The following is a 15,051-nucleotide window of genomic DNA, read 5'->3' as shown; positions in this document are numbered from 1 at the left end:
ATCTGTATGTAGTTGCTAGTTTAGTCGTCAGTGTTACTGTAGTGGTGTTCATGTCTACACTGTCTTCTGGCATACCCGATCATCTGTATGTAGTTGCTAGTTTAGTCGTCAGTGTTACTGTAGTGGTGTTCATGTCTACACTGTCTTCTGGCATACCCGATCATCTGTATGTAGTTGCTAGTTTAGTCGTCAGTGTTACTGTAGTGGTGTTCATGTCTACACTGTCTTCTGGCATACCCGATCCGATCATCTGTATGTAGTTGCTAGTTTAGTCGTCAGTGTTACTGTAGTGGTGTTCATGTCTACACTGTCTTCTGGCATACCCGATCATCTGTATGTAGTTGCTAGTTTAGTCGTCAGTGTTACTGTAGTGGTGTTCATGTCTACACTGTCTTCTGGCATACCCGATCATCTGTATGTAGTTGCTAGTTTAGTCGTCAGTGTTACTGTAGTGGTGTTCATGTCTACACTGTCTTCTGGCATACCCGATCATCTGTATGTAGTTGCTAGTTTAGTCGTCAGTGTTACTGTAGTGGTGTTCATGTCTACACTGTCTTCTGGCATACCCGATCATCTGTATGTAGTTGGTTGGTTGTTTAACGCCGCACTCAGCAATATTCCTCATATATGGCAGCTATAGATAATCGAGTCTGGTCCTGACAATCCAGTGATTAACACCATGAGCATCGATCTACGCAATTGGGAACCGATGACATGTGTCATTCGAGTCCACAAGCGTGCCCACCCGATCCCGTTATTCGCTTCTTACGACAAGCATGGGTTACTGAAGATTAATTCTAACCCGGATCTTCACGGGTCCATCTGTATATATGTAACTCAGATATTGTCAAAACGTTTCACAAAATTGAAAGTACCTAATTAATATGTCTATTAACTTATATGTAGTCGCAATGGTCAGTGCCGACGACCAGATGCGTCGGTGTAGGGGTGGGCGGGGATGTGGTCAACAGGGGACACAGAAACAGGGCCCCGTTCCTCAAAGCGATCGTAGCGCGCTCCGACTGTCCAAAGTCTATGTTAAAGTATAAGAGATACGATCATCTTAGAGCTACGGTCGCTTTGAGGAACGGGGCCCAGGCAGTCACACAAACAAGCTTACCACGAAGTAGTGCAAAAGAAAGTTTAAGGTCACTCGCCTTTTTTCATGCGACTATAGTTAACCTGTTATTATTTTACACACTGAATCACACAACCCTCGAAGTTTGGATGTTCTTTAACATTGTTGGAGTAGTACATATAACCACTCGTGTCAACATGACCTGGTGCAGCCTAAACAACACCGTGTTGATCGTGGAGTAGTACATATAACCACTCGTGTCAACATGACCTGGTGCAGCCTATACAACACCGTGTTGATCGTGGAGTAGTACATATAACCACTCGTGTCAACATGACCTGGTGCAGCCTATACAACACCGTGTTGATCGTGGAGTAGTACATATAACCACTTTCGTGTCAACATGACCTGGTGCAGCCTAAACAACACCGTGTTGATCGTGTCAACATGACCTGGTGCAGCCTAAACAACACCGTGTTGATCGTGGAGTAGTACATATAACCACTCGTGTCAACATGACCTGGTGCAGCCTAAACAACACCGTGTTGATCGTGGAGTAGTACATATAACCACTCGTGTCAACATGACCTGGTGCAGCCTAAACAACACCGTGTTGATCGTGGAGTAGTACATATAACCACTCGTGTCAACATGACCTGGTGCAGCCTAAACAACACCGTGTTGATCGTGGAGTAGTACATATAACCACTCGTGTCAACATGACCTGGTGCAGCCTAAACAACACCGTGTTGATCGTGGAGTAGTACATATAACCACTCGTGTCAACATGACCTGGTGCAGCCTAAACAACACCGTGTTGATCGTGGAGTAGTACATATAACCACTCGTGTCAACATGACCTGGTGCAGCCTAAACAACACCGTGTTGATCGTGGAGTAGTACATATAACCACTCGTGTCAACATGACCTGGTGCAGCCTAAACAACACCGTGTTGATCGTGGAGTAGTACATATAACCACTCGTGTCAACATGACCTGGTGCAGCCTAAACAACACCGTGTTGATCGTGGAGTAGTACATATAACCACTCGTGTCAACATGACCTGGTGCAGCCTAAACAACACCGTGTTGATCGTGGAGTAGTACATATAACCACTCGTGTCAACATGACCTGGTGCAGCCTAAACAACACCGTGTTGATCGTGGAGTAGTACATATAACCACTCGTGTCAACATGACCTGGTGCAGCCTAACAACAACACCGTGTTGATCGTGGAGTAGTACATATAACCACTCGTGTCAACATGACCTGGTGCAGCCTAAACAACACCGTGTTGATCGTGGAGTAGTACATATAACCACTCGTGTCAACATGACCTGGTGCAGCCTAAACAACACCGTGTTGATCGTGGAGTAGTACATATAACCACCGCGGTCAACATGACCTGGTGCAGCCTAAACAACACCGCGTTGATCGTGGAGTAGTACATATAACCACCGCGTCAACATGACCTGGTGCAGCCTAAACAACACCGTGTTGATCGCGTGGAGTAGTACATATAACCACCGTGTCAACATGACCTGGTGCAGCCTAAACAACACCGTGTTGATCGTGGAGTAGTACATATAACCACTCGTGTCAACATGACCTGGTGCGCCTAAACAACATGACCTGGTGCAGCCTACTGTGTCAACATGACCTGGTGCAGCCTAAACAACACCGTTGATTGATCGTGGAGTAGTACATATAACCACTCGTGTCAACATGACCTGGTGCAGCCTAAACAACACCGTGTTGATCGTGGAGTAGTACATATAACCACTCGTGTCAACATGACCTGGTGCAGCCTATACAACACCGTGTTGATCGTGGAGTAGTAAATATAACCACTCGTGTCATATATACAACAACCGCGTTGATCGATCGTGGAGTGTCAACCACCGCGGTCATGACCTGGTGCAGCCTAAACAACACCGTGTTGATCGTGGAGTAGTACATATAACCACTCGTGTCAACATGACCTGGTGCAGCCTATACAACACCGTGTTGATCGTGCAGTGGTATATCATTTGAAAGAAGATAATGTTGTTGGGGCCAACACTAGTAATCTGTATAAGTGTCATGAGTTAGGATGATAATGTTGTTGGGGCCAACACTAGTAATCTGTATAAGTGTCATGAGTTAGGATGATAATGTTGTTGGGGCCAACACTAGTAATCTGTATAAGTGTCATGAGTTAGGAAGATAATGTTGTTGGGGCCAACACTAGTAATCTGTATAAGTGTCATGAGTTAGGAAGATAATGTTGTTGGGGCCAACACTAGTAATCTGTATAAGTGTCATGAGTTAGGAAGATAATGTTGTTGGGGCCAACACTAGTAATCTGTATAAGTGTCATGAGTTAGGAAGATAATGTTGTTGGGGCCAACACTAGTAATCTGTATAAGTGTCATGAGTTAGGAAGATAATGTTGTTGGGGCCAACACTAGTAATCTGTATAAGTGTCATGAGTTAGGAAGATAATGTTGTTGGGGCCAACACTAGTAATCTGTATAAGTGTCATGAGTTAGGAAGATAATGTTATTGGGGCCAACACTAGTAATCTGTATAAGTGTCATGAGTTAGGAAGATAATGTTGTTGGGGCCAACACTAGTAATCTGTATAAGTGTCATGAGTTAGGAAGATAATGTTGTTGGGGCCAACACTAGTAATCTGTATAAGTGTCATGAGTTAGGAAGATAATGTTGTTGGGGCCAACACTAGTAATCTGTATGATTGTCATGAGTTAGGAAGATAATGTTTGTGTGAAGGCAACACGTCAAGCGATGACATTATGGTGTGCATTGTGCTTGTGTGCAAAGATAAACGTGGCTGGGGTATGTATCAGTGACTGACTGTAAACGTGGCTGGGGTATGTATCAGTGACTGACTGTAAACGTGGCTGGGGTATGTATCAGTGACTGACTGTAAACGTGGCTGGGGTATGTATCAGTGACTGACTGTAAACGTGACTGGGGTATGTATCAGTGACTGACTGTAAACGTGACTGGGGTATGTATCAGTGACTGACTGTAAACGTGGCTGGGGTATGTATCAGTGACTGACTGTAAACGTGGCTGGGGTATGTATCAGTGACTGACTGTAAACGTGGCTGGGGTATGTATCAGTGACTGACTGTAAACGTGGCTGGGGTATGTATCAGTGACTGACTGTGTAAACGTGGCTGGGGTATGTATCAGTGACTGACTGTAAACGTGGCTGGGGTATGTATCAGTGACTGACTGTGTGAACGTGGCTGGGGTAAACGTGGCTGGGGTATGTATCAGTGACTGACTGTAAACGTGGCTGGGGTATGTATCAGTGACTGACTGTAAACGTGACTGGGGTATGTATCAGTGACTGACTGTAAACGTGGCTGGGGTATGTATCAGTGACTGACTGTAAGCTATTTTAGTACAGACCATGCAGTGTGCGGTATGACGTCACAGGCAACTGGTGGCCAAAGGTACGTATCAAGTACCTGATACGTACCTGAGCTCAAGTGTTAACATTCATCGCGTATCGCATGTATAATTTAATGGTAGTACAATGTTCAGAGCTGTACATGTTTCATTGAAAACTAATGAAGAGTGATTTTTTATGATAAATAGAATCTCACCCTCGTGTCTACGGATATCAATTATATCAACACTCGTTGATAAAAGTAAAAATATCATCGGCAAGCCTCGGATATTTGTAACTTTATCAACTCGTGTTGATATAATTGATATTAGAAGACACTTTGGTGAGATTCTCTATTTATTCAATTGTTCATATATCGTATATTAAGGCAGAAACGACAGTGGAATGGAAGGCCGTTTAATTGATCATTTGCTTGGAATGACATAAATGGTTTGTTTTACACACAAGAACCTACTTCATACTATGTTTTCTTAAACTTACATACCGAGAACTCTCGGAAGCAAAAACACCACCCCAGCTCCCTCCTTTCACACAAACATCACGGGTACATCACAGACGTCATACTAAACCATCACACATATCACACACAAACATCACGCATAAATATCACACACATCACACACACAGGCATCACGTATAGGCTACACCATACACACAGAGAGAAACCACAACGAAGGTCAAATAAGGATGTGTACACAAGTTGAACAAAGAAAAATGCTGTCGTGATGTGGAAAATCTTGATTCGTAAGTTTAGTGCTGACTAAGGGGTTTCCCTCACTGATCACACAGGATTAGGTTTATGTAATGAAGCATACGGAGCCCATTCCTACACCAATATTTGAACTGCTTTATAATGGACGGTTCCTATTATTATTTATATTAAAACTTTTACATGATGTATTGATTGATGGACAAAATTATCAGAATAGGCATTGCCGTTTCTTGTCCAAACGATATGATAACTGATGATATTATCACACAGAACTACAGATTCCTGTGGTAAGAATAGTGAGTGTAACGCTGGATCTTTATCACGCGCCAGGAATGACGTCATATAGCATGTGACGTCATCTGAACATGGATATACTCGATACATATTCGTAAAAGAATAAAGAGCGAATAAAGAAGTCAGAAAACATTCTAATTGAAGTAGAAAACGGTAAGCGTAATATTTGCAAGTGATCATGTGATCCAAGGATTTTTAATCAGACAAATGTGCTTTGTCGACGCTCAATACTTTACTGCGTACGTAGTCGATATACTTTCTAACAAGCAGATTACAAGGTTACACGTCTTGTGCAAATTGAGATCTTTCCATGTTAATCAATCAATTATGTGTCTTTTCTATCAGTGCTTTATACAGAGCGTTCTAGCTTTTTCTGTACAATGCAGGTATGGAACCTTGTCCCGTAAAAACAGAAACTGTCTCACCAGAATTGTTTTATTAACCAGTAAAGTTGCAGGTGTATCTTTTGGTAACCTAAATGAAATATATGAAGAAAGAGTTCTCAAGTCAGCCCGTAAGATTATATCTGATCCAGATCATCCCATCCACCATGAGCATAAATTACTGCCTTCTAGGCGGCGTTATAATTTACCCCGTTTAAAATCTAATCGTGCCATGAAATCCTTTGTTCCCGCCAGTATTAATCTTTTAAATGATTCCTAGTGTTTGTCTTACCTTGTTAGCGTGCTATATGTGTGTTATTTATTGTATGGAAATAATTTAATCATGTTAGCAATGTTTGAGCTCTGTACTTTACACAAGAATCCCTCACAGGTAATAAAGTATTGTCATTGTCATTGACATTGTCAGATAATGCCCGTTTAGGATGTCGTAACATGGTTCGTATGGAGGCTTTCGGTGTGTCATTTACAGGACTGCAGTATCATTTCGGCTCAGAGACAATACTTTCAGCGCCCAAAGGAATGAATCGCGAGTTCTTCAAAGTACCTGTACTTAAATCCACTGAATTGCGATGACAGGATCTCGTCTTATCTCTCCACAAATAATGAGACGTACGTGGAAGTTCACGTAGTCTTGGGGTGGGGCTCGGTTGGTTGAAAAGCGGACTGATGTGAAATCTTGTTTTTCTACAAAAACAAGATAACGTTATTCCGCCAACGAGCTCTGTTTGTTATGACAACCTGACCGTGATCTCCAGTGATCAACACGAGGTAATGTGGATTGTGACTTTTTGTTGTGTCTTTTGGACGTGTAATATATTCCCTTGGATCAGAGTTCTTGGTTAATCAGCATCATACCCGTGTTGTGTTTTCTAAGTTGGAAAAACATCCTAGACCTCTTCAGGTTTACTATCATCAAGCACGATTTGTTATAACTTGAATAGGCTAGTCTTATGGAAGCCGTATCATCTGGCATCACATGTTTTCGCGTGCAGATTGTCGATGGCGACGACACAAAACAAACTGCGGACAGTGCGTCTCCATTGCTTTCTTTCACATCTCACATCCAGGGACAGCAGTACCCATCCGCCCAGGAGTGTGGAGACGCCGAGGAGAGCGGAGACGCCCAGGAGTACGTGTAGAGACGCCAAGGAGTGAGGAGACGCCCAGGAGTGTGGAGATGCCCAGGAGTGTGGAGATGCCCAGGAGTGTGGAGACGCCCAGGAGAGCTGAGACGCCCAGGAGTACGTGTAGAGACGCCCAGGAGCGTGGAGACGCCCAGGAGTGTGGAGATGCCCAGGAGTGTGGAGACGCCAAGGAGAGCGGAGACGCCCAGGAGTACGTGTAGAGACGCCCAGGAGTGAGGAGACGTCCAGGAGAGTGGAGACGCCCAGGAGTACGTGTAGAGACGCCCAGGAGTGAGGAGACGTCCAGGAGAGTGGAGACGTCCAGGAGTACGTGTAGAGACGCCCAGGAGAGTGGAGACGCCCAGGAGCGTGGAGTCGCCCAGGAGTACGTGTAGAGACGCCCAGGAGTGAGGAGACGTCCAGGAGAGTGGAGACGCCCAGGAGCGTGGAGACGCCCAGGAGTACGCGTAGAGACGCCCAGGAGAGTGGAGACGCCCAGGAGCGTGGAGACGCCCAGGAGTACGTGTAGAGACGCCCAGGAGTGAGGAGACGTCCAGGAGAGTGGAGACGCCCAGGAACGTGGAGACGCCCAGGAGTACGTGTAGAGACGCCCAGGAGTGTGGAGACGTCCAGGAGAGTGGAGACGCCCAGGAGCGTGGAGACGCCCAGGAGTACGTGTAGAGACGCCCAGGAGTGAGGAGACGTCCAGGAGAGTGGAGACGCCAAGGAGCGTGGAGACGCCAAAGAGAGCGGAGACGCCCAGGAGTACGTGTAGAGACGCCCAGGAGTGAGGAGACGTCCAGGAGAGTGGAGACGCCCAGGAGTATGGAGACGTCCAAGAATTAGGAGACAGATCAGCTGGTACATGTGTGTGTATAGCCAGTCCTATATGTAACAACAGGAACTGTAAGTGAACGAAGAATGCCATGGTTAGAACGTATGGAGGGGTATTGTTGAAGGCCTCAGGCTTTCAAAGGCACTGTTGACCCTTAAGTTTCGGGTCAGAAGTGATTTTTTAGCAAACAAGTGCTTTTAGTATTCATGAGAAAATAAACGCTTGATACATGTCATTACATCTCAAATGAGATCATGTTAAGTGCAGTTCGTGGCAGAACCGCACGTAACCGGTTGAGGGAGCACATCAGGACCCGACGTTCAGCGATAGGCAGATAGGTCTAGCTTGGTGGAGACAGTATCTGAGATTCTGAAGAAAAGACTCGGACAGTGGATTGTTTCCAGGGTCCCGTTGTACATAGGCCTAAGGTTAAAAATTAAGGAGCTAGGGTAACCTTAGCGCTAAGGTTGTTTTGTACAACGGGACCCAGATAAGAGCCAAGGATTCATTTGGACGTTTCGGATGGTCCGCAATGGTATACAGGCGTCCTGGAGGAGGCTTTAGCAATGCTGGCGTTACTCAAAGTCGACAGTTTGGAAATGGAAATATGGAGTGACATCACAACTGACTGGAGAGCACAACTCGTCTTGCTATAGTATGTTTGCAGTGAAACGTACAGATGAATTTCACTTTTAACAAAAATGTAAATCAAATAAAGTGAAATTAAGATTGCGAATCCTCATAATTTCACCTTGCCAATTGAACATTTAAATATCAGAATTTTATTCAACTTAGGTTAACAAACGATCATAGTTTCAAATCGCTATTATTGGTTTGTATTGCAAGTGGGTAGGCGCAGTAGTTGGAACAGTGAAACAAAAAGACGTGCGGTGCGTGATGAGCGTTAACTTAGACTACCGTAGAAACCAACCTTTCTTGTTCTCGGGGTTTCATTTAATGTGCTTACCCCCTTGTAATACAAACCAATAATAGCGATTTGAAACTATGATCGTTTGTTAACCTAAGTTGAATAAACTTCTGAGATTTTACTCTTCAATTGGCAAGGTAAAGTTATGAGGATTCTTAATTTCACTTTATTTGATTTACTTTTTTGTTTAAAGTGAAATTCATCGGTACGTTTTCACTGCAAACAGACTATAGTGGCAATTTGAATTAAGCACGCTACTAAGACGATCTTTCGAGATCACGTTATACCCTTGGCACGGACGCGAGTTCACGTTGCAGCAGGATATCGTCCACCCATTGTGTTGTTGCCAGTGTTGCAACAGGCTGTTTTGGGTAGTAGCACTGCTTCAATACCGTGGCCGTCTCCCCAGACCTGTCCTGAAAAGAACATGTCTCGGACGAGATAGGGGACTACAGGACAAGACCCAGCTGATATCACTTACCCAGTTCGACCGATCTTTGCTGGACCTTTAGAACAACAGTGTGGTTATTTCGTCACTTCTGCCGGACGATATTGACATTGAATACACAATGCCATTTAGAAAGTGGTCAAATGTAACAAATGCAATAATTTGGAAGCCGCGGTGGTTGACTTGGTTAGGCGTCTGACTTTGTGTGCTGGCGATTAGGTGCCTGACTCTGGGGTGTGAGCTCGAATCCCGCATGGGACTCAACCCAACAAAAATTGTAGAATCTGTACTTTACAGAGAAAGTGTAATCCCAAATATAACATTTGTTAGATATTGGCATTGGTAATTGAGCTGTTACACCACCTATCTTTTGTGGAAGTGGCGTCTCCGGTTACCAAACAGGGTTTTGTCAGACATCCATTGCCAATTTCTAGGGGAGGTTTTGTCAAACCCAAGCCTGTTTGGAGAGGAAATGCTTTTAAGATCGTCATGTGTGCGACTTGTGAAGATACTCGCTCTCTGTGACAGAAATAGGATGAGTCGCTCAACCTTTGCCTTGTTTCTGCTTTGGTAAAGAATTAACTCCAGCTGACGGATATGTATCAGCGCACAGTGAGAATAGTACATGCAACACCATATATAGTTTGACAAATCAATACACGCTCTATAAAGTATCTGCTGACGTCTCGCTTGTGACTCAGGCACATGACGACACCGCCGGCCTGTGTGCGTGTCCCCCATGTGTAACCGTGTGACAAATGATACAACTTCAACAATGCTCGGAGAGCCCTTTCATACATGCCGTTAGCAGTGACATGCGCCTGCCCACACCCTGGCTGTATTGTGCACTTGTCATTACATGGTGTTTCTACACACATTCTTCTCCCCTGCATGCTTGAAGTCGGGGTAACAGTAGCCGTCTCCGTGCATGTTGCGCAGCTTAAAGTCTTAGGTAAGTGGGTATCTGAACGCTTCATGCCGCCGTGCGATAAATGTACGTATGGATGTTTAAGTAGAGTATATGTTTCGACCAATGTTTGCAGGCAGAGGGACGGGTGCTCCACTACCCAACTCCAGTGAAACTGTACTGGTCAGTATGGTGTACTCTATCTCCGGGAAATAGTCCTGTTTCTTGTAAAGTTTACAGCATTCCGAATACTCTATTGCATGTTTATTACAACGTATAGACGCCAACTTGACGCATGACCATCCTTGCTGGTTGTCATCAACGTGTTTATTGTATCAGCGTGCATCCAGCTCGAAACGTATGTAGCCTAATCAGGACGTATATACACAAACGGACGGACATTTTTCGCTTTATGTGTCTATATCTCTATACAGTGTGGCATGGTTTCGAATCGCGAACTCATCTCAGTGACATGAACCACTCAAGCATTAATATAACGCATTACAGACGAATTCATCGCTGTCTGAACACACTGACATGTGTGTCGTCTGCTCTCTGAGACACACGTAGAAAACTCCACGTGTTTCCGCTTCCGCGTGAGCCGATTGTTTATCTCCGCCGACACATTTTAACTGGCGATTACAGCATTATCTTTCATAAGTCCAGATTCCAGGTGACACAGGTATATTGTGACTGGGGTAACACCAAATTGAGGGGTCAAAGGGTGACAGAGTCATTCGATGTAGTGCCGATCGCGATTTGTGGACATACATTATCAAAGTAGTTCCAGAGACCATATACCGATATCGGTAAACCGTTGACCATATACAGATATGGATATATGGTCTCTGGTACTTCAAAGACTAAATGTCGGGGTAAACCATGTTTAACAAATTAGTGATTAATACATGCATGCTGTACTATTGTGCTGATCTAAATAAACACAAGCTGGGCGACAAGAGGGCGTACTACTGTATCTAGCTCTGGATAGAACAGTCTCAAAAACAATGTCACGTCTTGTAAAGCGGATGCATGTAGTGCCTCATAGCTTCACCTCCCCCCCTCCCCCCTACACACACACAGATAACGGTGACACGCAGTGATCTACCTGGAATAATGTTTAAAACGACGTTATCTCATATGCAGCCTCTACGTTTTAGTGGTGTCCGAGGCTAGGCTGTATGTCAGCTGGTAGAGGTTAGGCTGTATGTCAGCTGGTAGAGGTTAGGCTGTATGTCAGCTGGTAGAGGTTAGGCTGTATGTCAGCTGGTAGAGGCTAGGCTGTATGTCAGCTGGTAGAGGTTAGGCTGTATGTCAGCTGGTAGAGGTTAGGCTGTATGTCAGCTGGTAGAGGTTAGGCTGTATGTCAGCTGGTAGAGGTTAGGCTGTATGTCAGCTGGTAGAGGTTAGGCTGTATGTCAGCTGGTAGAGGTATGTAGGCTGTATGTCAGCTGGTAGAGGTTAGGCTGTATGTCAGCTGGTAGAGGCTAGGCTGTATGTCAGCTGGTAGAGGCTAGGCTGTATGTCAGCTGGTAGAGGTTAGGCTGTATGTCAGCTGGTAGAGGCTAGGCTGTATGTCAGCTGGTAGAGGCTAGGCTGTATGTCAGCTGGTAGAGGCTAGGCTGCATGTCAGCTGGTAGAGGCTAGGCTGTATGTCAGCTGGTAGAGGTTAGGCTGTATGTCAGCTGGTAGAGGTTAGGCTGTATGTCAGCTGGTAGAGGTTAGGCTGTATGTCAGCTGGTAGAGGTTAGGCTGTATGTCAGCTGGTAGAGGTTAGGCTGTATGTCAGCTGGTAGAGGTTAGGCTGTATGTCAGCTGGTAGAGGCTAGGCTGTATGTCAGCTGGTAGAGGCTAGGCTGTATGTCAGCTGGTAGAGGCTAGGCTGTATGTCAGCTGGTAGCGGCTAGGCTGTATGTCAGCTGGTAGAGGTTAGGCTGTATGTCAGCTGGTAGAGGTTAGGCTTAGAGATTTGGACATGCCATTCGACATGCATTTGGCAAAAGGATTGAAATTGCAAATATGATTGCATCACACTTCCTTGTGTAATGGAATCATTACACATAGTTTAGTAGTCGGTCACTTTATTATATTGGTCTCTTTTATTACGTCTCTGGCAATGTATCCGTGGTCCCAAACACAATACATGTACCTGAACGGATTATTGAAAGCTAAAAAACTGGATGGACTTTTGACTGCAATTACTTTTTAGATTTGGAAAATATCAACTCACTACATATTTACCAGAGACATATACTGCAGACGTGATGACGCACTTCATCTATGCCCAGTGAGGTGTTATGGGGGTGGTAGCTGTTTTTGAGCGTTCTGCGTCACAAATCATTTCCGGACTTGAACACAATGCCACTAAGAGTTGTTGCGGACCTTGTTTTCAATGAACAGAAGCATCTTAATGATGGGTGTTAAGGGCGTTTATGGAACATATATGAATGGTGCTGTAACCCACATTGAACCCATTCTAACTACATCCTCCTGTGACTCAAAAGTGAAAGTATGCGGTACAGGGAGAAAAGGTCGTGAAAACTGCTGAAAATGGATAGTACTCTTCTGTTGTTCAGATGTATATGACTTGCCTAATAGGCCCGTTCGGTACATCTATCCGCAAGTTCATCGACATTGTTGATCCTGAGTATGACTGGACGCCTGTCTGCATTCAGTGTATATAAGTATATCATTAATGTCTATACCATTGATTTCATTTGGGACTCTCTGCTGTTGTGTATAGAGTTCTGAGGTTTCGAAAATAATGTATTGTTTGAATGTTTTCGATCAGACAAGCATCCAGTATATTCGTAAGTACGTATCCAGAGTTGACCAGTCTACCCTGATTTTATGGTGGCCTAAGTCCAATTTTTTGTCAGCCTTAAAATAGTATTATTTTGCCGTAAATTGTTGCATTCCAAATTCACACATCGTGTATGATGTACGATCTGATCGAGAAGCATTGTTCCCAGCCACAACCTAACGTCTCTATGTAACTTGTATTCCATACATTTTACAATGTACAGGTTATAATCATATTTGGTTTTCCAGAATTCCCATTTTGCATCGGCCTGTCCTTGTCCCATTGGGATATGCGTATTGTGTTTTCAATGCAGAATTTAGTTACCTAGAGAATCTCTGCCCACTCTTCCATTTTATGCAAATGACTCGAGTTGTTCGTTCATAACTATTTACACTTAATGCAGCAAAACACACATCTGACGGGGTATCGGGCACCACTGTCTACCAGAAATAGTTCGGAGACAGGACCCCGGTTCCGAGAGGTATATCTCCTAATAACGGTTACTGTTAAACATTACTATAAACGTCTGTATTTGTAACATATGTCAATTTTGCGATTACACTTTCTTTGTAAATTACAGATTCTAGTACTATTGTTGGTTTGAGTTTCGTTTTGCTGGTGATTAGGTGCCTGACTCTCAGGTTGTGGGTTCGAATCTCGGATGGGACTCAACGTCACTCAAGCCAAAACAAGTACTAGAATCTGTTCTTTACTGAGAAAGTGTAATCCCAAATATAACATATGTTACATTTGACCACTTTCTAAATGGCATTGTGTAATCATAACGTCTGTTTTTGACTGAGTACAGTAGGAACCTCTAAAACCGGCCTTCCTCTGATACGGCTAGATGCAACAATGTTAAAAACGAACACCGTCTGTGTTCAATGTTTTGTTACTATATATAGTGTGACAAATTTGTAGCACATATTTTCCAGTCCTCTTTCCAAAGAAAAATCTCAGTATGTTATTGATGAATTATCATTTGATTTGGTGTTATTCATATTTGTATGTGCTGCCATCGATATCTATGTGATTCAGGAGAATAACATAACAACCACAAAGAGCTATAGACTAGGTGAGCTAAAGCCCCCGACCAATGTGAAGTAACCAGCTGTCACACCGAACAACCCTTGGTGACTTGAGGCGTGATTATCTACCAATGACAGCGTTACACATATACTGGCTGATCGATCTGCTCCCGTGGAAGTTTCATCGAAATGAATAAACACGCAATCAATACATCGTAAATGGCTTTATTATTGTGATAAGTGTTTGTTAATTTGCATGGTAAAATCGTTTAGTAAACAAGAAGCTTTGTTAGACAACAGGTCCGACAACAGCTCAGTGTCCTTTCCTGTCGAGAATTCGTAGGATGATGTGCAACATTTGTCGTATGTATTTTATTTCCGGGTTGGCGTCGAGATTTCAAAGGGACACTCTGACGGATCGACAACCAAAGTGATTATTGTTTCAAGATCTCACCACTCTAGATATTTGAACATGCTTACACTGTATTATTTACGACATTGCGCCATTGGGTGAGTACGTTATATGTCCCGTTTAAGAACCCTGATCCATATATCCAGTTCAAACAGTGGGACAATTGCCTGTGTAGATTCAGTAAACAAAGCATCCGGGTTTTATATTTCGTATAAGCATGGACGAGCGAGTTATAGTGAATGGGAAAATTGACCATGTGAAAGAATTGGGTTGCTTGAACTTATATAAACATGCTCGGAACAGAAATACCAGCCAGTAGCAGATGTTGTGTGCAATGCGATTTGCTTGTGTACGTATCAAATGTTGTGCAGAACAAATCTTTAGCTTCTGTGGGTGGCATCGAGCGCACATGAATGTATTGACGCTTCTATCAACTTGACCAGTGCTGAACGCCCGTTTCAGGGATTTGCGAACCAGTTTCCCTCTTGTGCTTGCTTCTTTATGCTGCATGGGCTTTTACCGATGGGTTTATCGGAACATACGAGAACGATCGTCCATGTAATCAAAGTTAATCTATTGACACGAACAATTCTTCCCGTTTTTATTGTTCTGCAGATGGTATTCGTCTCAGACGAAAACCAGAATGACTCCCC

The sequence above is a fragment of the Haliotis rubra genome, unplaced genomic scaffold (genome assembly GCF_003918875.1).
Source record: "Haliotis rubra isolate DU_JTF1 unplaced genomic scaffold, ASM391887v1 Scf239, whole genome shotgun sequence".
Lineage (NCBI taxonomy): Eukaryota > Metazoa > Mollusca > Gastropoda > Lepetellida > Haliotidae > Haliotis > Haliotis rubra.
Note: the sequence above shows the minus strand (reverse complement) of the source record.